Source organism: Rhinopithecus roxellana, chromosome 7, assembly GCF_007565055.1.
Source record: "Rhinopithecus roxellana isolate Shanxi Qingling chromosome 7, ASM756505v1, whole genome shotgun sequence".
Classification (NCBI taxonomy): domain Eukaryota; kingdom Metazoa; phylum Chordata; class Mammalia; order Primates; family Cercopithecidae; genus Rhinopithecus; species Rhinopithecus roxellana.
The window spans coordinates 40,256,771-40,279,571 of record NC_044555.1 but is presented as its reverse complement, the minus strand read 5'-3'; positions in this window follow the sequence as shown (position 1 = coordinate 40,279,571).

Genomic DNA, 22,801 nt, shown 5'->3' with positions numbered 1-22,801 from the left:
GGATTAGAAAATGCTTTATATAAATGGGCAATAAATACATATAATTTTAAAATATGTAAATTTTCACTTTATTGATTTATTGGCTTTCAGTTCACAGTGATTTCTGTCATAAAACTTACACATTTTCGGTTACTAAAATTTATCAAAACTGGCCAGGCATGGTGGCTCAAGCCCGTAATCCCAGCAATTTGGGAGGCCGAGACCTGTGGATCACCTGAGGTCAGGAGTTCGAGACCAGCCTGGCCAACATGGTGAAACCCCATCTCTACTAAAAATACAAAAATTAGCCAGGTGTGGTGGTGCATGCCTGTAATCCCAGCTATTCGAGAGGCTGAGGCAGGAGAATCACTGGAATCCGGGAGGTGGAGATTGCAGTGAACCAAGATCATGCCACTGCACTCCAGCCTGGGTAACAACAAGACTCTGTCTCAAACATCAATCAATCAATCAATCAATCAATCAATCAATCAATAAAATTTATCAAAATAACCTTTTTTTCCTTTTTTTTCTATAATTAAAATGTATACATTATTAAAAAGCCCTGGGGACTTCTCTTATCAGATATTAGAACTGAAAATGTTTTTCATGTGGAATCTTTACCATTTTGGGTTGATCATCTGTGAAGTGTGTAGTCATCTATTTCCCATTCTTTTCTATTGGGATTTTTACATTTTTTCCTTGTCAATTTAAAAGAACAATGTATGCATTACAGAGGTAACATTTTGTCTCTCTAGAGTACTTTTGGTTTCTAACAAAATAATTACTAACATGGGTTCTTGGTTCTCTCCTTCCAAAATATAAACTCTGGCAAATGATAGAAAGAATACGGAATAGAGAAATCTGAAACAACAAGGAGAAAAATACCCAGGTGTAAGAAGACTGTTTTAACTTTCTGCAGGAGAAAGGGTATGTGTCTATAATCTATAGCAAGAGGCATTAGGTTCAACTCTGAAATAATAAATTTGAGCAGTGGTTCTCAAAGTGTGATTCCAGACAACCAGCATCAACGTCACTTGGGAAATTATTAAAAATGCAAATTTGGGGGCCCTGCCGTGGATTTACTGGATCGGAACACTTGGCTGTGGTAGCCAGTAAACTGTTAGAACAAGACTATCAGATGATTCTCATTCAAACTGGAGTTTGAAAATGAATACATTTTTGAAAAAGACTGTTGAATTTTGTTTTTCCATTCTCCTTGCCATTTCCTTGGGAACAATTAATATCTGCTTCTTCACTACAGTAATCCTGAGGCAATAACTCAGACCACTAACTGAATAGACAAATGGACTATCCCAGATCATGTGTGAAAACAAAACTCTGACCTATAGCCTCTGCCGAAAGCAGTCCAGGAAGTCAAACCACTTACATAGCAATCAGCCCGGAAGAGTCAGGACTTGGTCGGTGACTGCAAGCTTCCCTGTTTTTTATTCCCAGCTTTGGACTAGGGACTAATAAGAGAAAGCTGAATATGCTCCCCAAACCAATCAATCACCTAAGATGCCCCACTTCTAGTTAGCATGCCTCTAGCTTTTTCATGCCAACCACCTCCAATCAGAACATAATTGATGCTTTCCCTTTTATTAATCATAGTTTTTCCACTTCCCTGCATATTTTTGAGTCTGCCAAAATCAAGTGATGTTGGTTGACTTCCTTACTGTAGCAAGTTCTAATTAAACAGCCTCTGTTTGTTTTCATTTGGTTGGTCTTCATTTATTTCCACACTGCGAATGCAAGGGTAAATAATGCTAATATCAGAGTAGTGTATAAAACACTGCTGGGGTGAAAGATTGCTACTAACTGGAATGTTATTTACCAGCCTCCATTCTTTTTCTCCATTCCCCCAGTTAGTGGTCTACTACAGTATTCGGAGGATTTAAAATTGAAACACATAATTGAAGAGTTGTTTGGTTAGGTGAATGATTAACTATGGTTTTATGGCCCCTGGGCTTTTCATGGTATAACTTGTTCACCTCCTCTCTGGAAGTAGTTCTTTTGGCCCTGAAAAATTAGCACAATCTGAGTAGCCAGTACCTCCAGGTGAATAAGAGCTCACAGGCCAAAATAAAGTTATGCCTTAGGAGATAAGGCTGCCTCAAAAGAAAAGACTGTGTTGTCTTTAAAAAATAAAATTCAAACATGTATCCTTTTAACTTTATATTTTCTTATCTTGGTTGGGGAAGACTCCAACACCCTTCAATTTTACGTGTAAGATTTTAGATTTTCTTGCAAGATTATTTATTTATTTTTTATTTATATATATTTTTTATTGTTATACTTTAAGTTCTAGGGTACATGTGCACAACGTGCAGGTTTGTTACATATGTATACATGTGCCATGTTGGTGTGCTGTACCCATTAACCCGTCATTTTCATTAGGTATATCTCCTAATGCTATCCCTCCCCGCTACCCCCTCCCCACAACAGGCCCCAGTGTGTGATGTTCCCCTTCCTGTGTCCAAGTGATCTCATTGTTCAATTCACACCTATGAATGAGAACATGCGGTGCTTGATTTTCCGTTCTTGAGATAGTTTGCTGAGAATGATGGTTTCCAGCTGCAGCCATGTCCCTACAAAGGACACGAACTCATCCTTTTTTTATGGCTGCATAGTATTCCATGGTGTATATGTGCCACATTTTCTTAATACAGTCTGTCACTGATGGACATTTGAGTTGATTCCAAGTCTTTGCTATTGTGAATAGTGCTGCAATAAACATATGTGTGCATGTGTCTTTATAGCAGCATGATTTATAGTCTTTTGGGTATATACCCAGTAATGGGATGGTTGGGTCAAATGGTATTTCTAGTTCTAGATCCTTGAGGAATTGCCACACTGTTTTCCACAATGGTTGAACTACTTTACAGTCCCACAAACAGTGTAAAAGTGTTCCTATTTCTCCACATCCTCTCCAGCACCTGTTGTTTCCTGACTTTTTAATGATTGCCATTCTAACTGGTGTGAGATGGTATCTCGTTGTGGTTTTGATTTGCATTTCTCTGATGGCAAGTGATGGTGAGCATTTCTTCATGTGTCTGTTGGCTGTATGAATGTCTTCTTTACAAAGCCAAAATTGACAAATGGGATCTAATTAAACTAAAGAGCTTCTGCACAGCAAAAGAAACTACCATCAGAGTGAACAGGCAACCTACAGAATGGGAGAAAATTTTTGCAATCTACTCATCTGACAAAGGGCTAATATCGAGAACCTACAAAGAACTCAAACAAATTTACAAGAAAAAAACAAACAGCCCCATCAAAAAGTGGGCAAAGGATATGAACAGATACTTCTCAAAAGAAGACATTCATGCAGCAAGATTTTTTAATATTTACATTTTAAACTTTAGTACATCTGGAAATTATTTTTGTTTCCTCTACAAGATAGAGAGTCTCATTTTCACTTATTTCTAGATTTAAAAAGCATATATGTTATTATAATGCATAAAACAGTCTATCTTTCGTTGCTAAATTCAGTCACTGAATTTGTCATATTAGTGTCCCATATGTCTTTTTTTTTTTTTTTGAGACGGAGTCTCGCTCTGTCGCCCGGGCTGGACTGCAGTGGCCGGATCTCAGCTCACTGCAAGCTCCGCCTCCCGGGTTTACGCCATTCTCCTGCCTCAGCCTCCCGAGTAGCTGGGACTACAGGCGCCGCCACCTCGCCCGGCTAGTTTTTTGTATTTTTTTTAGTAGAGACGGGGTTTCACCATGTTAGCCAGGATGGTCTCGACCTCCTGACCTCGTGATCCGCCCGTCTCGGCCTCCCAAAGTGCTGGGATTACAGGCTTGAGCCACCGCGCCCGGCCGTCCCATATGTCTTATATCTGAAAACATAATAATCTGATGTTATGACACAAAAGATTACATTCCATAGTTATTTCTCCAAATATCTTTTTTTTTTTTTTTTTTTTTTTTTTTGCGATAAAGTCTCGCCGTCTCCCAGGCTGGAGTGCAGTGGAGTGATTTCGGCTCACTGCAAGCTCCGCCTCCCGTGTTCACGCCATTCTCCTGCCTCAGCCTCCCAAGTAGCTGGGACTACAGGCACCCGCCAACACGCTTGGCTAATTTTTTTGTATTTTTAGTAGAGACGGGATTTCACCGTGTTAGCCAGGATGGTCTCGATCTCCTGACCTCCTGATCCGCCCACCTCGGCCTCCCAAAGTGCTGGGATTACAGGCGTGAGCCACCACACCCGGCCCTCCAAATATCTTATAGGATCTTTTTTTTTTTTTCTAAATTCTCTCCTCACTGCCACACCCTCTTCAACAAAAATTATATTAAAATTCCCTCCTTACTGCCATGCTTCCAACAAAAATCCTATTGAAATCGCACTAAACTTATTGCTGTTGATTTTAAAGTATTAACATACTTGCAATATGCAATCTTTCTCTGTACAACAGTCAGAATCTGGGGTTGTTGTCCAGCTTACCACAATTTTCCTAGTAGTCAGAAATGTGTTGCTTCTTTATTTTGGTAACCTCCCCGTCTCCTCCACCAGCCTGTACTTTCAATTTGAATGGAATTTTCCACTTTTTAATGCTAATCAACCATGTTGTCTCAGTGGTAGTTCATAAAGTATTTATTAATGTGGTTCAAACTTATTTCTACTCTTTTATTTATTTATTTTTTTCTTTTTGAGACAGAGTCTGTGGCCCAGGCTGGAATGCAGTGGCATGATCTCTGCTCACTGCAAGCTCAGTCTCCTGGGTTCACGCCATTCTCCTGCCTCAGCCTCCCGAGTGGTTGGGACTACAGGTGCCCGCCACCATGCCTGGCTAATTTTTAAATGTTTTTAGTAGATACGAGGTTTCACTGTGTTAGCTAGGATGGTCTCGATCTTCTGACCTTGCTATTCGCATGCCTCGGCTTCCCAAAGTGCTGGGATTACAGACGTTGAGTCACCACGCCCGGCCTTATTTCCACTCATTTTTATAAACTAAAAATCTATTTCATAGATTTGGTGCTGAAAATATCTTTCCTCCCTTGTTTCCGGACCTGTAAGGTTGTGAGTCAGGTGCCACTGGCAATCCCATTGCTGCTAGCAGGCAGAGAGAAAGCAGATAAGATAATCAGAGTTCTGATGGCGTTTGAGTCCGTAGTTCCTATAATTTCCGAGGCTAGTTTCACTTCTTTCCATCATGTAGTTTGTCTATTAAACCAACAGATTTCACTTTTTGCTTAACTTTTTGAAATTGTGTTTCTATCACTTCTTACAGTAAGAGTTTTCATTAATTCTCAGTTAATAAATGTGGCATATCTTTACATAACATTTTTAAATGTCTAAAATGTATTCATGTCTCCAAATTACAAATTAATTTTGAGTTTTCCTCAACTAGGTTTTACATATTTTTATTTAAGATGCCATCTGGTTAGATAACATATTTTGTTCTTATACTGATGTGCTATTTCCCTAGTTAATATTTCTACCGATTATTTCTGATACATAGAAAAGTTAGTGACTGGTGCACATTTGCTTGTTGATCAGCCAACCAACTATGCTATTTTACTACTAAAATATTTGTTTTTCAACTATTTCTTTCCTGTTTTGAGATCAATTGAATTTTTTTACTTGTCTTTCAACTAATAGCAAGCCTTATTTCTGTTTTCTTAACATTTCAGACATTATGAAATTATATTGTATATTGTATGTATATATAGATATACATATATACATGTGTGCACACACGTGTATGTGTGTGTGTGAAATACATCATATAATATTTGGGATTACGTGGCTAGAAACAATTAGAAAGTTACTATTCATCTTGACTGTTCAGTTGCTTTTTAGAAAAAGAGAATAAATAACAGGGAAATTATTTGATAATATAAATTATTAAAGCAAAATTAAGTCATGTTTGTTCAAGAAATACAAGAGCCACAAAAAAGTTGTATAGGTGTATTTTCTAGTTATTCATAAGTATATCAGAATATTAAGCTGTTGAACTAATGTGAACACTTAATTCCCTGTAAATCTGAATTTGTAAAGTTGCTTTAATATATATTCCTTAAAAAATAAAAAAAATGAACTCCAGCCTGAGTGACGGAGTGAGACTGTCTCAAAATAAACAAATAAAATAAGCAAATAAAATAAAAGTCATAAGATAGGTTTTCAAAAACTTATTTTCTTTTTAAAATTATTGCACATTAAATTTTGATTGATATTCAATAAGAGTCTCCTTGACAAAACTCCATTCAAACTTCTCTGAACTGTCCTCCCAACCAGGATTTGACTCCTGGGTTTTCATGTTCTTCTCTGCATTGTGCAAATTTAGCCAGAATCCTGCTAAGCCAGTTTAGCCAGAATCTCCTACTGTACATCTGATTGTGTTCCTCATCCTCCACAATCCTCCAAATGATATCTGATGGCTAGTCTGACCTCACCTGGAATTGTGTTAGGTAGGTTTAGCCAGAATCCTCCCTTATCCCTGATGTCTTCGATTAGTAATTTCTTTCCAACTACACCTTCTCCCCTACATTCTTGACTGTACATTTCCACTTTTCTTTATTGTATTTAGAATTGATTCCAGTTCTATTCTGAAATACTTTTCCCCCTTATTGCAGTAGTTTCTGGGTAAAATATGTTCTACTGCTTTAACTGCTATCCAGTTCTAGCTTTTCTTTGACAAACATTCATAGATTGTATAACAATCATCACAATCAACATACAGAATACTGCCATCACCTCAAAATCTTTCTCATGCTCTCCCTGAAAGATAATTTTAAAATTTAAGTTTTTATTTTTATACCCTTTGTGCCACAAATATTATACTAAGATGCATTAATAGAAAAATATAGATTATAAAATTGAACCTAATCTATTACCAATTATATTTGCTTCTGTGATCTTAAAATGCACACAGAAACAGTGAGATAGACAGATTCTCCGAGGTAAAAGGCTGACCCCCAGATGAATTTATGTAACCAATAACAGAGATCAAAGATAAAAGAAACACACAAAGCTGCAATCATTAACATCAACTATAGATAACATTAAAGAGCTGAAAACAAGGTATTCAATGTTATTAACATTTGTCCTGAATTGTATTTCTCCTATAAACATATCCTTAAAGGTGAATTTCCTCTTCTTAATATGCATATATAAGTTATCATTTTTTAAGACAGAGATCTCACACAGAAGATATTTGTTCACATCACAGTTAGATTCTTAACATATCTGAGTAAAATATATAATATTAATTTATATATGGAGACTGTTTTCAATTGATGTAGATAAAAATATTTACTATTTAACAAGGCTAGTTGTTGCTTTTAGAACAATATAAAAAACATGAAGAAACTATAGATTTCCATATACTTGCAAAAATTACTGAGTCTTTACAAAGATATCAGAAAGTTCTGTGCTTTAGACTTTAAACACCACTGCTGATTTTCCAACATCACATTAAGGGATATTCCCAGTGACTTGTCCTCATTATTCTTTTATAAAGTCAGATTTTCTAGGGGGCCTTATTTTGCAATTCAGTTACCTTCTATGTATTTAAGGGGCAGTATAGGATTTGTGGTTAAATTCTATCAATTGTTAGACTTGCATCCATAACTACGAAACATATTCAGTTTCTTCTTTATTCTATTAAACCCTAAGTCAGGTAAAATCCTTTGCAACTAATAATTTTAATGTAAACAAAGCTCTAAAGACAAAAATTTGATAATAGATTTGAAACCAAAATCTTGACCCAATGAGGTCCAAATTGCAATGTCTAATCACTCCATCATTATAATATACATGACTATATAGGGGAAGACTTTTTTTATTATCTTAGGTCATCTGCATTTAAATGAATACATTATGAAGAAAATATGCATACCACAAGTGAGCTTTTATTTTTCCTTTTAGTTAATGTAGATTTAGTGTGTTTTACTGTTTTAGTTCAAAGTAGGCAGGTTCACAGACATTGAATAATAGTAATATCAGAAAATCAAGTATACTGAAAGGAGGGGACAAATACTGTGTTTTTTAAGTTCATTTTAGGTAAATGAACTCAGTGCTGGTTATTCCTGCATATAGATTTGTTACTGAACAAAATAAGAGAACACGGAGAATAGTTTTTGCAGAGTGAGAGCCAGGTATCAGCAAATAATTTAGTTCTATAAATAGGGATACCACATTGCAACTCAGTCTGAAAGACTATTTGAGATGAATGGCCCCATTTCATTTTGTTATTTTAATGTTTTAAAATAAAACATGGACGTTAAATATTTAACTTTTTTGGATGCATCCAAAAACTAGATCCAAATACCCGAAATAATAAGGCTGTTTGGAGGATTATTTTCATTTAATTCATATAGTAGAACATCCATGTTTTACCAAAATAACTTTATTGTGTATATATGTCATGCCATAATTTTTGTTTTTTTAGTATGAATGCCCTCATTCCCCATAGTCAACCGTTGATGTAAGTGTACATAGACTTCATCAGCATGTTCAGGGAAAAGATAAGAAATACAAAACTGTTAAACATTTGTATGCATGGCTTGGCACGGTGACTTATGTTTGTAATCCCAGCACTTTGGGAGGCTGAGGCGGGCGGATCACGAGGTCAGGAGATCGAGACCATCTTGGCTAACACAGTGAAATCCCGTCTCTACTTAAAATACAAAAAATTAGCCAGGCGTGGTGGCGGGCGCCTGTAGTCCCAGCTACTCGGGAGGCTGAGGCAGGAGAATGACGTAAACCCGGGAGGCGGAGCTTGCAGTGAGCAGAGATCGTGTCACTGCACTCCAGCCTGGGTGACGGAGCCAGACTCCGTCTCAAAAAAAAAAAAAACTTGTATGCATATTTCAAAAAAATAAATTGTGCTTCATTCTTTCTCAGATACAGCCCCAAAGCCAAGACAAATAATATGATAGAAGATTTGATTCTAAATAAAAACCTTCTTTTCTCTTTAAAATCGTAACCTGAAGCTGTATAATAGTATTTGTATAATAACTAATTCCTATATTGCAAGTTTAGTGAGGAATCTAGGCAGCACTTGCCATGTTTGCAGTTTATTAAGCAATTTGAGGATGGTTGAACATTAAATACAAAAATAATTTAAGTTCAATACCGTTAGGTTTAGTAAGAACATAATGTGTCTTTTTGTTGTTGTTGTTGTTGTTGTTGTTGTTGTTGTTGAGATGGAGTCTCGTTCTGTTGCCCCGGCTGGAGTGTGGTGGCAAGATCTCTGCTCACTGCAAGCTCCGCCTCCTGGGTTCACGCCATTCTCCTGCCTCAGCCACCTGAGTTGCTGGGACTACAGGTGCCAACCACCATGCCCAGTAATTTTTTGTATTTTTAGTAGAGATGGGGTTTCACCTTGTTAGCCAGGTTGGTCATGATCTCCTGACCTCACGATCTGCCTGCGTTAACCTCGCAAAGTGCTGGTATTACGGGCGTGAGCCACCGCAACCGACCGGTAATGTATATTTTTAAATTAATTAACTCTTAAGGTCAGTGGAGTGTGTAGATGTTTACTTATATTTCTATCTTCACTTAGCTGTACCCAGGATAAAAATAAAAAAAAAAAAAAAAAAAAAAAGACTAGTGGTTCTGTTAACACCTGAAAATTAGCTTAATGATCTTACCTCTTCATCTTTCCTACCAATCTGGCTCCTTTTAAATCCCCGAATGTAGCCGTTGGTACTATCTTCCTCTTGATTTCAGAGGACACCTCCTTGGAAATTTGTTAATTTTTCTCTTTTACTGTATTAAATCACTTACTGAGTAAAGGAATTCTTCCCTTGAAATGTGGTTTGGTTTCTTCTTTGCTCTCCATTTCTATGCCATTTTCACTTAGACTTGTCTCCACATTGTTGCAAAAACCTAACTGGTTTCTTTGATGTGACAAAATTAGAGAGATTACCTTTTGACAGTAAGGTCAAAGCTCACCTACTAATCTGGACATCTAAGGCTCTCCTTCAATTAAATACTGTCATTCCTCTGCTTCCTATCTTCTTCACTCCATAACATTCCTTGTTACTTCTATGCATACCTCTTCTCTTTCAGTTGACCATGATCCTTTCTATCCCATAGGCACTGCTTTTCTTTTGTAACAATGACTTTACTTATAAAGATCACTTCACCTAATATGTTCCCTGACACATTGCTCCCTGTTCAAACAAACCTTCATAAAAACCGAGATGTTTTCTGATTATATTGATAATCATGTGTGTGTGAGTTTGTGTGTGTGCATGTTTGTGTTTTCTTTTGTCATTGCTTTTATACTTGAAAGAACAATGATGCCTGTGGTTTGGTTAAAATATGAACATGAGGCCAGGCACAGTGGCTCATGCCTGTAATCCCAGCACTTTGGGAGGCTGAAGCGGGTGAATCACCCGAGGGTCAGGAATTCGAGGCCAGCCTGGCCAAGATGGTGAAATCCATCTCTACTAAAAATACAAAAGATTAGCTGGGCATGGTGGTTCCTGCCTGTAATCTCAGCTACTCGGGAGGCTGGGGCAGGAGAATCGCTTGAACCCAGGAGGCGGAAATTGCAATGAGCCAAGATCACAACATTGCATTCCAGCCTAGGCAACAAGAGCGAAACTCCGGCTCAAAAACAAACAAACAAACAAACAAACAAACAGACTATACATATATGAACATGAGTGCTTAATCTGTCTATATATTTGCAACCTTTTGCCATTCTTTCTCACTCTATCTGGAGCTTCTCTTTGGCAAGTTCCTTGTATTCTCACCTCATTTACAACATATCCCTAGTACCTAGTAAAGTTCAATTAACATCATAAAATATTAAATAATGCTTAATAAGTGAATGGATAACTCTGCAGCCATTACAAGAAGGAAAATAAAATTTCGTACGCATTTGAGGTGTTTAATTTTACATAGTTTGGACATTCACAGACTCAAACATTTTAGAACTTGAAAGATGGTAAGGGAGTATCTAAGTATTTACCTTATTTTATAGGTAATTGCTGTGGTTTGGATACTCCAAAACTCATGTTGAGACCTGATCCCCAGTGTTGGAGGTGGGGCATAGTGGAAGGTGGTTGGGTCATGGTGGCTGATTCCTCATGATTGGCTTCGTGCTCTCCACACAGTAAGGACTGAGCTCTCTCTCTATTAATTCGCATGAGAGCTGATTGTTTCATAGAGCCTGGCACCTCCCTCTCCAGTCTCTCTATATCCCTCTCCTGCCATGTGATCTCTGCACCTACAGCCTCCTCTTCACTTTCAGTCATGAGTGGAAGCAGCCTATACCACTCACCAGAAGCATATGCTGTCCCCATAGTTCTTGTATAGCCTGCAGAACCATTAGCCAAACAAATATATTTTCTATATAAATTACCAAGTATCAGGTATTCTTTTATAGCAACAGAAACAGATTAAGACAATAATGGTACAATAAGAAGAACATAAAAAAAAAAATATTCTAAGAGTTCAATTACACAGTAGAAAGGCAAAAGCATTATGTTTCTGGGTTTCCAAAGCTCTGCTTCCGTATGTTCCAGGATTGCTCTAGGTAGTCTATTTAGTGCACATTCTTTGAGTTCTCTGACACTGCTAGGTGCCTAGCACAGGAGTTCTACAAATAATGTGCGATAGAGCATTACATTTGTATGAACAAGTACTAAGGTAATCAAGTTTTGGTGGATTCAAATCAAGTTTGGTGGATTCAAAATACTGAATCTCCTCTGTCAACTAGAAAACCTCCTTTTTGTTTTATATACTACAGTTCAGCATAAAAAAATCATATGTCCAAAATGCTAATGTTACCAAAAAATGTGTGTTTTGAGGGTTAGGTCATTCCAGAGTGGCTGGAGCTTAGACAATAGAAGAACAAATACCAGAAATGTCTCAAAAGGGAGGTAGGAAATAGATCACCATGCATTGCCTTCAATATATTCAGATTTTATTCTCAAGGTAATGGGAATTCACTGAAGAGGTTTCCACTAGTAGGTGACCTGTCCAAATATGTTTTATTTATTCTATATCGAAGTTATAGGCATACATGTTTTAAAAAACTTACTGTAGGTGGTCACCAAAAATTATTTTAGCTAGTTATTGTGGTATTTACTACTAGGTTTCATAATAACACACTTATACTATTATTCCTTGATTTTCAGCACTGTATGTAATGTGATGACTACTTACTATGGAAGATGAGCCTATTGTTCACTTACCACCATCATCACCACACACTAAGGGCACCCCGCTGTTCTTTAGCACATGCATAGTCTCCCACCCCTATGGTAGTGGCCATGGAAATCTCTTACTCAGATGGCCAGCTCCAGGGAGCATAGTTGACTGACATTCCATGTTGCCACACCTCTGGATTCACCACTTACATTGTGCTAAAATTTTGCATTCCTTAGGTTGCTCTTGGCCGATAACTAAGTATGCCAGTGGTATCAGAAAATAGTTTTGACCTTACAGATTCATTGAATTTATGTTGTGAACGACTGGCAGTCCTGGACCACACTTTGAGAACCACTGACCTATGCTGCATTCAATCTACCACACAGCTGAAATTCAGATTTTTGTTTTAGAACAATCACTCGTACAGAACAAAGACACAGGGATACCTAGGAGATATTGCAGGTTTGGTGAGAGCTGATTGTTTAATAGCGCCTGGCACCTCCCTTCCCTCTCTATCTTCCTCTCCTGTCATGTGATCTCCATACATGCAGGCTCCTCTTTGCCTTTGGTCATGTTCCAGACCAACACAATAAAGCGAGTATCACAATAGTAGGCCATGTACGTTTTTTTGGTTTCCCAATGAGTATACAAGTTATGTTTGTACTATACATTAGTCTATTAAGTATGCAACAACATGTGTCTAAAATGTATATATTTTAATTAAAAATACTTTATTGCTAAAAAATGTTAGTGATCATCTGGGCCTTCAGTGAGTCATGATTTTTTTGCTGGTCCAAGGTCTTGTTTTGATGTTGATGGCTGCTTACTGTCCAAGGTGGTGATTGCTTAAAGTCAGGTGGCTGTGGCAATTTTTTTTAAAAAAAAACAACAACAATGAAGTTTGCAACATCAATTAACTCTTCTTCTTATGAAAGATTTCTCTATAGCATGCAATGCTGTTTCATAGCATTCTACCTATAGACTGTTTTTCAAAATTGAAGTAAATGCTCTCTCAAACTGTGCTGCAGATTTATAAACTAAGTTTATATAACCTTCTAAAACTTTTGTTGTCATCTCACTGTGTTCAATTTCTTTACCAAAAGTAGATTTTATCTCAAGAAACCACTTTCCTTGCTCTCCCATCAGAAGCAACATCTCATCTGTTCAAGTTTTTTCATGACATTAAAGCAATACAATCACATCTACAGGCTCCACTTCTAGTTCTTTTGCTATTTCCTCCACATCTGAAGTTAATTTCTCCACTGAAGGCTCAAACTTCTCAGAATCATCCATAAGGGCTGGAGTCTATATCTTCTAAATTCCTGTTAATGTTGATGTTTCTACCTCCTCTCATTAATCACAAATGTTCTTAATGGCATCTAGAAAGGTGAATTCTTTACAGAAGGTTTTCAATGTACTTTGCCCCGGTCCATCAGAGGAATCAACATCTATAGCAGCTAGAGCCTTACAAAATATATCTCTTAAATAATACAATTTGAAAGCTTAAATTACTCCTTAATCCATGAGCTAGAGAATAGATGTTGTGTCTGCAGGCATAAAAGCAACATTAATCTCCATGGACACCTCCATCATAGCTCTTGGGGGATCAGGTGCATAGTCAAAAAGTAGTAATATTTTGAAATAAATCTTATTTCTGAGCCGTAGATCACAAAATTGAGTTTAAAATATTTAATACACAATTCTGTAAACAGGTGTACTTTCACCCAGGCTTCATTGTTCCATGTATAGAGCACAGGCATAGTGGATTTAGCATAATTCTTAAAGACCCAGGGATTTCCAGAATGGCAAATTAGATTCAGCTTCAACTTAAAGTCAGTAGCTGCATTAGGCTGTAACAAGAGATTCAGCCTGCCTTTTGAAGATTTGAAGCCGGACACTGACTTCTCCCTAGCGATGGAAGTCCTTTATAGCATCTTCTACCAATATAACCCTATTTTGTCTGTACTGAAAATCTGTTGTTTAGTGTCGCCACCTTCATCGATTATTTTAGCTAGATCCTCTGAATAATGTGCTGTAGCTTTCACATCAGCCCTTCCTGCTTTGCCTTATGGAGATGGCGTCTTTCCTTAAATCTCAAGAATCAAACTCTGTTAGCTTCAAACTTTTTCTTCTGCAGCATCCTCGCTTTTTATAGGATTAAAGAGAGGGCCTTTCTCTGAATTACGCTTTGGCTTAAAGGAGTGTTATAGCTAGTTTGATCTATCTAGATTACTAAAACTTTCTTCATATCAGCAATAAGGCTGTTTTGCCTTCTCATCATTTGTGCATTCACTACAGTAGCACTTTTAATTTCCTTCAATAACTTTTCCTTTGCACTCACAAATTGATGAACTGTTTGGTGCATGAAGCACAGCTTTCAGCCTATCACTGCTTTGAATATTTCTTCCACACCAAGTTTAATCATTTCTAGTTTCTCATTTAAAGTGAGAGATATGTTACTGATTTTTTTTTTCCACCAGAACACTTAGAAGCCATTTTAGAGTTATTACTTGGCCTAATTTTAATATTCTTGTCTCTCAGAGAAGAGGGAAGACTAAACAGAGAGAAAGTGAAATGGGAGTGGTGGGTTGATGGAGCAGTCATAATACATGCATTTGTTGATTAAGTTCACTGACTTATATGAGTGCAGTTCATGGTGCCTGTAAACAGTAATAATAATAATATTATTAAAGATCACTGAGTACACTACTGCACACACAGGTCATTATGACATATTTAATAATAATGAAAAATGTTTAATATATTTCAAGAATTACTAAAACATGACACAGAGATGTAGTGATCACATGCTGTTAGAAATGTGGTGCCAATAACATTGCTCGATGCAGGATTGACATAGATCTTCCATTTTTAAAAATGCAATATTTATTCTGGTTCACAAAACCTGACGAGAGACATTAGACATTTGTGTTTTCCAGAAAACAAAGAACCAAACTATGAATAGACAATTATGCTACAAATAGAGCATCTAGGAGAGGGACACTAGAGTCCAGCAGAGAAGTCATGGGAAACACCTGAAGCACAGAAAAAGATGGATGTCAGTAGCCAGCTCAGCTGACATTGGCTAGAGCCTAGAGGGGCTTGCTATTGCAGGTAAAGAGTAAATGAAGAAATGTTAGTAGTCCGCATCGCCACCATTAATTGTTGCAATCCAAACAACAGGAGAGCTCTGCTACCCACAGAAACCCTGACTACCATTGTCAGTAATCTGGAGACCCTGTAAGAGCATTACACCAGACAGGGGATGTGTGCCTGGTCACTCACACTCCAGACACCTATGTGGTTGGATCAGGGCACCATTGTGAGAGCATAGCCATAATGGGACTGCATCCTGCCCTGGGGAGTCACAGCCTCCATATCTCCACATTCTGGGAGCTCCAACATATATCCCCCAGTGTAAACTCAGAGAGCTACAGTGGCACAGCACTGGCTGAGCCCAAAGGTGTCACATGATTCTCAAGACTCTAGTCAATAGGGAGTACCATTTCCTGAGAATAGGACACTGCAACACACCAAAAGGTGACCAAAACACATGCTTTCCAGAGCCCCAGAGCTCTGGTGCTGTGAAAAGAGATGCTTTTCCCAGCACTGGCACAAAATTTTGCTTGGACTGGCAAGCAAACAGTATGATCCCCTCTCCCACTTTGCACTCTGCCACAGCAGTTGCTGCAAGTAGAAACTCAGATTGGTGAGTCTGAGAGTTGACCCTCTCAGGCTGGAGGAAGTGACTCGACTTCAACCATCACAGTGGCCTCTGTGCTCAGTCTACTCCGTAGAGATAAGTACCCGCCCCCCCCACCCCACCTTTTCTTCTCTGCACACCACTGCAGCCACAGCTACTGCTGCTGCTACCAAGGACTGGGGTGAATGAGCAAAACTGCTGCCTGCCTCGGGTTGTGAGTAGTGGCAGTCCTTCCACTGGTGGCAAGGCCTTTGTGCTTTGGCTCATTCATAAAGAGTGGGGCCATTCCACACCTTTACATGGTGTTGTCATGCTGTTGCTGCTCCTTAGAGTGGGCAAGCACGAGAACTACTTGTCCAGGGCTTTGGGTGTTGAACCTGCATTGCAACAATTGCCAAGACCAGCACATACCGCACATTACCCACTCTATCCTCCTATAACTACTACTGCCGTTGCCCACATCAAACTAGCTGCCCAGGGACCAGGGAAGCTTTTCATTCACCCAGCCCACTGTTGCCACAATCAACCTTTGAGGACACCTCTTTGAGACTCAAGAACTGGCTTGGCTGGTGCTGCTAACATTGGTAACAGTGTGTACTGTCCTGGGGCCCAAGAACAGGCATACTCAACCCTCCAGTGCTATCACTAGGGCCTGAAGACTGGCCCACCTGGTATCTCCATCCATAGGAAAATTTTACCGTAGCCTCCATTAATAGCCACATTGTAGACCACTGAAGAAATCACAGGTACAATTGAGGTTGTTTATAGTAGAAAAACTTACATGCAGACTACACAACTGCACACACCTAGAATCAAAGCCAAAGGGGCCTGCTCAACTGGCAATATTGGTCCATTTTTGGGAAAATGTCCTCTCCTATGAAAGCAAATTCAAAAAATTGGAGGAAGCAACTATTATACCATATGTGTAGATATCAATGTAAAGCCCAATCAAGCAAGAAAAAGCAAGAAAATGTGATACTAGGAATGAAATACAATAGTTCCCCAGTGATATATCTCAATAAAAACATTGTCAAACTTCCAAAAAGAAAAGCATTCAAAATGGTACTAAATAAGCTCAGCAAGATAAAACATAATTCCTTAAAATAATCAAAGGAATTGGAAAAACAATTCATAATATACATTATAAACTTACCAAAAAACAAAATAGTATTTAAATGAACCAAATGGAAATTCTAGGATTGAAGAAGTCCTTGAATAAAGAACAAAATACACTCAAAGTCTTCAAAAATAAGCTAAATGAAGCAGAAGAATCTCATAACTTACGCAAAGATCTTTTGAAATAACACAGTGAAACAACAATAATGAAGAAATAAATTAACAAAGTCTTCCTGATATATGAGACACCATAATGCCATCAAATACATGAATTATCAGTATCTTCAAAGGTAAAAAGGTAGGAGGAGAAAATGAAGGTTTTCAAAAACATATTTAATGAAATAATAGATAATAACTTTACATGTGTAGCAAGAGATGTAGACATTGAGATACAATGGGCTCAATGATACACAAACAGATAGAATGCAAAAAGGTATTTTTCATGGAACATTACAGTCTAACTTTCTGAGGGCAATGACAAAGAGAAAATTCTAAAAATAGCAAGAGAAAAACAACTAGTCACCTATAAAGGAGCTCCAATCAGACTAACAGTAGACTTCTCAGCAGAAACCAGACAAGCCAGGAGAAAATGGAATGATATATTCAAAGTGCTGAAAGAAAAAAAAAAAAATCTGTCACCAAAGGACACTATATTTAGGTAAATTATCCTTCATAAGTAAGGGTGAAATAAAGACTTTGCGAGACATGCAAATCCTGAGGAAATTCATCACCACTAGGCTGACTTGACAAAAAATATTTAAAGGAGTTTTAATTCTAAAAGCAAAGGGATGATGGTTACCATCAAGAACATGTTAGTGTAAAACTCACTAGTAAAGTAAACACACAAATTAAGAAAAGAAAAGACTCAAATGTTACCACCCCAGAACAACAGTGAACTGCAAGGGCAAACAATAAGAGAAGAAAAGAAAAGACAAAAAAAAAATATATGAAATAAGTAGAAAATGATTATCAATATGATATGAAAAAATCTCATATATCCATAATACCCTTGAAAGTTAAATTCTCCACTTAAAATACATAGACTAGCTGAATGGGTAACAAAAAATAGTTCAACAATATGCTGCTTACAAGAAATGTGCCTTACCTGTAAAGACACATAGAGACTAAAGATAAAGAGGTGGAAAAAGATATTCCATGCAAATGGAAACCAAAAGTGGACAGGAATAGCTATATTTATATCAGCTATAACAGACTATAAGTCAAAAACACTAAAAAAGACAAAGAAGATAATTATATAATGATAAAGGGATTAATCCAGCAAAAGGACATAATAATTCAATTTTTAGTCTGTATTTTGTTTAGATCTGCTCTGATTACTATTGATTTTCTTCTGTTAATTTGGGGTTTGGTTTGTTTTTGTTCTTGTTTTCTAGTTCTTTGAGATGCCTCATTAGACTGCATACTTGAAATTTATCTTTTTATGTGTTTTTATGTTGTATCCCACAAGTTTTGGTGTGTTGTGTTTCCATTTTCATTTATATTAATTTTTTACCATTTTTATCTAAATTTCTTTATTGACCCAATAATCTCTTTCAAGAGCATGTTAATTTTTATATATTTGTATAGTTTCCAAAATTTTTCTTGTTGTTTATGTTTATATATGCAGCCAGTATTGGAGCATCCAGATTTAAAAAGTAAGTATTACTAGATCTAAAAAAAAGGACCCCAATACAATAATAATAGGAGGCTTTAATACCTCACTCTCAGCATTTGATGCACAATTTACACAGAAAATTAACAAAGAAACATTGAAGTTAACTTGTACTTTAGGGAAAATGTACCTAACAGACATTTACAGAATGTTTTATCCAACAACTGCAGAATGCACATTTTTCTTATGAATACATGGAACATTTTCCAAGATAGATCATGTGTTATGCCACAAAATTAGTCTTAACAAATATAAAAACATCAAAACTATATCAAGTATCTTCTCATTCCACAATGGAATAAAACTACAAGTCAGTAACAAGAACTTTGGAAATTATACAAATACATAGAAATTAAACGACATCTTCTTGAAAAAGATCATTGGGCCAATGAAGAAATTAAGATGGAAATTTAAAAAAATATATTTAATGAAAATGGAAACACAACCTACCGAATTTGTGAGATACAGCAAAAGCAGTGCTAAGGGGAGGTTTATAACAATAAACAAACAAAAAAATAGACAAATTTCAAGTAAGCAACATAATGCCATATTTCAAGGAACTAGAAAAGCAAGAACAAACCAAATCCCAAATTGGCAGAAGAAATAACAAAGATCAGAGGAAACCTAAAGAAAACACAGACTAAAGAAACACAAATAATTAATGAAAAGTTGGTTCTTTGAAAAGATAAACAAAATTGTTAAACTGCTAACAATACTAATCAAGCATACCCAAATAACAAAATCAACAATGAAAAAGTAGATGTTACAACTAATACTACATAAATATAAAAGAACACCAGAGTCTATTATGAACAACTATAAACTGACAAAGTGAAAAACTGAGAGAAAATAAATAAATTGCTTTTAACAAACAACCTACCAAAATTGGATAAAAAAAAAAAAAAAAAAGAAAGAAAATGTGAGCAGACTGATAATGAGTAATGAAATTATATTAGTAACAGAAAATCTCCCCTCTCCCCAGAAAAGTCCAGGATTAGATGAGTTCACTGTTGACTTTTACCAAACATATAAAGAAAAATTAATAATACCAAATCTACACAAACTATTCCTAAAAATTGAAGAGGAGGATATTCTCTCTAACTTACTCCATGAGGCCATCATTACCCTGATACCAAAAGCAAATCAAGACATCACGAAAAAGAAAACCACAGGCTAATATCCCTGATGAACATAAAAGGAAAAATACTCAACAGATACTAGCAAACTGAATCAAACTTCACGTCAATAAAAAGTACATCATGATCAAGGGGGATTTATTTCAGAGATGCAAGTATGGTTCAACAAATACAAATCAGTAAACATGGTACATTACATCAACAGAATGAAGAAAAAAATTATCCTTTTAGTAGACAAAGAAAAAATATTTGACAAAATTTAACAACCTTTCATAGTAAACTGTGTCAAGAATTAGACCAAGAATAACCACACTTCAAAATAATAAAGGACTTATATGACAAAGCTACAGGTAGCATAATATTGTATTAAGATAAAGTTGAAAGCAATTCCTCTAACAACTGGAGCAAGAGAAGAATGCCCACTTTCACCACTGCTATTTAACATAGTGCTGGAAGTGCTAGCTAGAAGAAATCAGGCAAAAAAAAAAAAAAAAAAAAACAAAAAAAAAAAAAACAAAGCTTTTAGGGCTCCTTTTTAGTTTTATACGAATTTTAGATTTTTTTTTTTCTGATTCTGTGAAAAATGATGTTGGTATTTTGATAGGAATTGCATTGAATTTGTAGATTGCTTTGGGCAGTATGGTCATCTTCACAGTATGGATTCTTTCAATCCATGAGCATGTGATGCATTTCCATTTGTTTGTATCTTCTATGATTACTTTCAGCAGTGTTTTGTAGTTGTCCTTGTAGAAAGCTTTCACATCTTTGGTTAATAATTTTCCTAGGTATTTTTTGCAACTATTGTAAAAGGAAATTAGTTATTGATTTGGCCTAAGCAAAAAGAACAAATCCAGAGGCAATCACATTACCTGACTTCAAATTATGCCACATGGCTATAGTTAATAAAGCAGCATAGTACTGGTATAAAAGTTGATACATAGACCAATGGAACAGAATAGAGAACTCAGAAGCAAAGCCAAATACTTACAACCAACTAATCTTCAACAAATCATTCAAAACTATAAATTGAAGAATGGACACCCTATTTAATAAATGGTGCTTGGGAAACCCGATAGTTACATGTAGAAAAATAAAACTGTATCCCTATCTCTCACCTTATACAGAAATCAACTTAAGATGGATCAACGCCTTAAACCATAAAAATTCTGGAAGATTACCAAGGAAAAACTTTTCTAGACATTGGCCTGGGCCAAGAATTTATGATTAAGACCCCAAAAGCAAATGCATTAAAAATACATAAGTGAGACCTAATTAAACTAAAAAGCTTCTACACAGTCAAAGACATAATCAGCAGAGCAAACAGACAACCCGCAAAGTGGGAGAAAACCTTTGCAAACTATGCATGCAACAAAGGGCTAATATCCAGAACCTACAAGGAACTCAAAGAAATCAGCAAGAAAAAAACAAGTAACCCCATCTAAAACTGGGCAGATTACATATATAGACATTTTTCAAAAAAAGATATACAAATGGCCAACAAACATATGAAAACATGCTCAACATCACTAATTATTAGGGAATGCATATTAAAACCACAATAAGATACCACCTTACCCCAGCCAGAATGGCTATTACTTAAGGAGTCGAAAAGAATAGATGTTTGCATGGATGGGAGGAAAACGGAATACTGCCAGTGGGAATGTAAATTAGGACAACCTTCATGGGAAAAAGTATGGAGATTTATCAAAAAACTAAAAGTAGATATACCATTCTGTCTAGCAATCCCTCTATTTGGTATCTACCCAAAGGAAAAGAAGTCATCGTATCCAAAAGACATGTGTACTTTACGTTTATTGCAGCACAATTAACATTTGCAAAGATATGGAACCAACCTAAGTGCCCATCAACAAATGAGTGTATAAAAAACTGTGATATATATATACATACCATAGAATACTACTCAACAATAATAAAGAATGAAATAATGCTTTTTGGAGCAACTTAGACAGAGCTGGAGCTCATTACTCTATGTGAAGTATTCAAAAATGAAAATTCTAATACTGAATGTTCTCACTTATAAGTGGAAGCTAAGCTATGGGTATGCAAGGGCCGACAGATTGCTATAATGGACTACGGAGACTCAGAAGGGAGAGTCAGAAAGGGTGAGTGATAAAAAATGACATATTGTATACAGTATGCACTACTTGGATGATAAGTGCACTAAAATGTCAGACTTCATAACTATACAATTCATCCATGTAACCAAAAGCCACTTGTACCCGCAAAGCTATTGAAATAATAAAATTAGAAAATTTAAAAATAAAAAAGTTAAATACATGGCCAGTTTCTATGTACTAATAAAAGAAACAAAACACATCCAAATTGGAAAAAAGACAATAAAACTGTCCCTCTTTGCAAACGACATGATAGTATGTCTACACAAATGAAAAGACTCTACCAAGAAACTTTTAGAAGTGATAAATACAGTGAAGTTTTATGATACAAAATTAACATTAAAACTCAGGAGCATTTCCATACAGCAATAATTAAATATCCAGAAAAGAAATCAAGAAGACAATTCTATTTACAATGCTAAAGAAAATAAAGTACCTAAGAATAAATTTAACAATGGAGGTGGCGTGTTCTCTATAAGAAAAACTACAAAATACTGATGAAAGAAATTAAAGAGGACACAAGCAAACTGATAAACATCCCAGGCTTGTGTATCAAAATTGATGTCATTAAAATTAACATACTCCCAAAGCAATCTACAGATTCAATACAATCCATATCAAAATACTAAAATCATTTTTCACAGAAATGGAAAAAAAATCCTAAAATTTATATGGAAAAAAAGCCAGAAGAGTCAAGCAATCCTAAGCATAAAAACAAAATTAGAGGTATCAGAATACCTGAATTAAAAACAGATTACAAAAATATAATAACCACAACAGCATGATATTGGTATAAAAATAGATACAGACCAATGAAACAGAATAGACAACAGAGAAATAAATCCACATATTTACAGGCAACTGTTCTTTGACAAAGCTGCCAAGAACATACATTGGGGAAGGAACATCTTCTTCCATAAATGGTCCTGGAAAAATTGGATAACC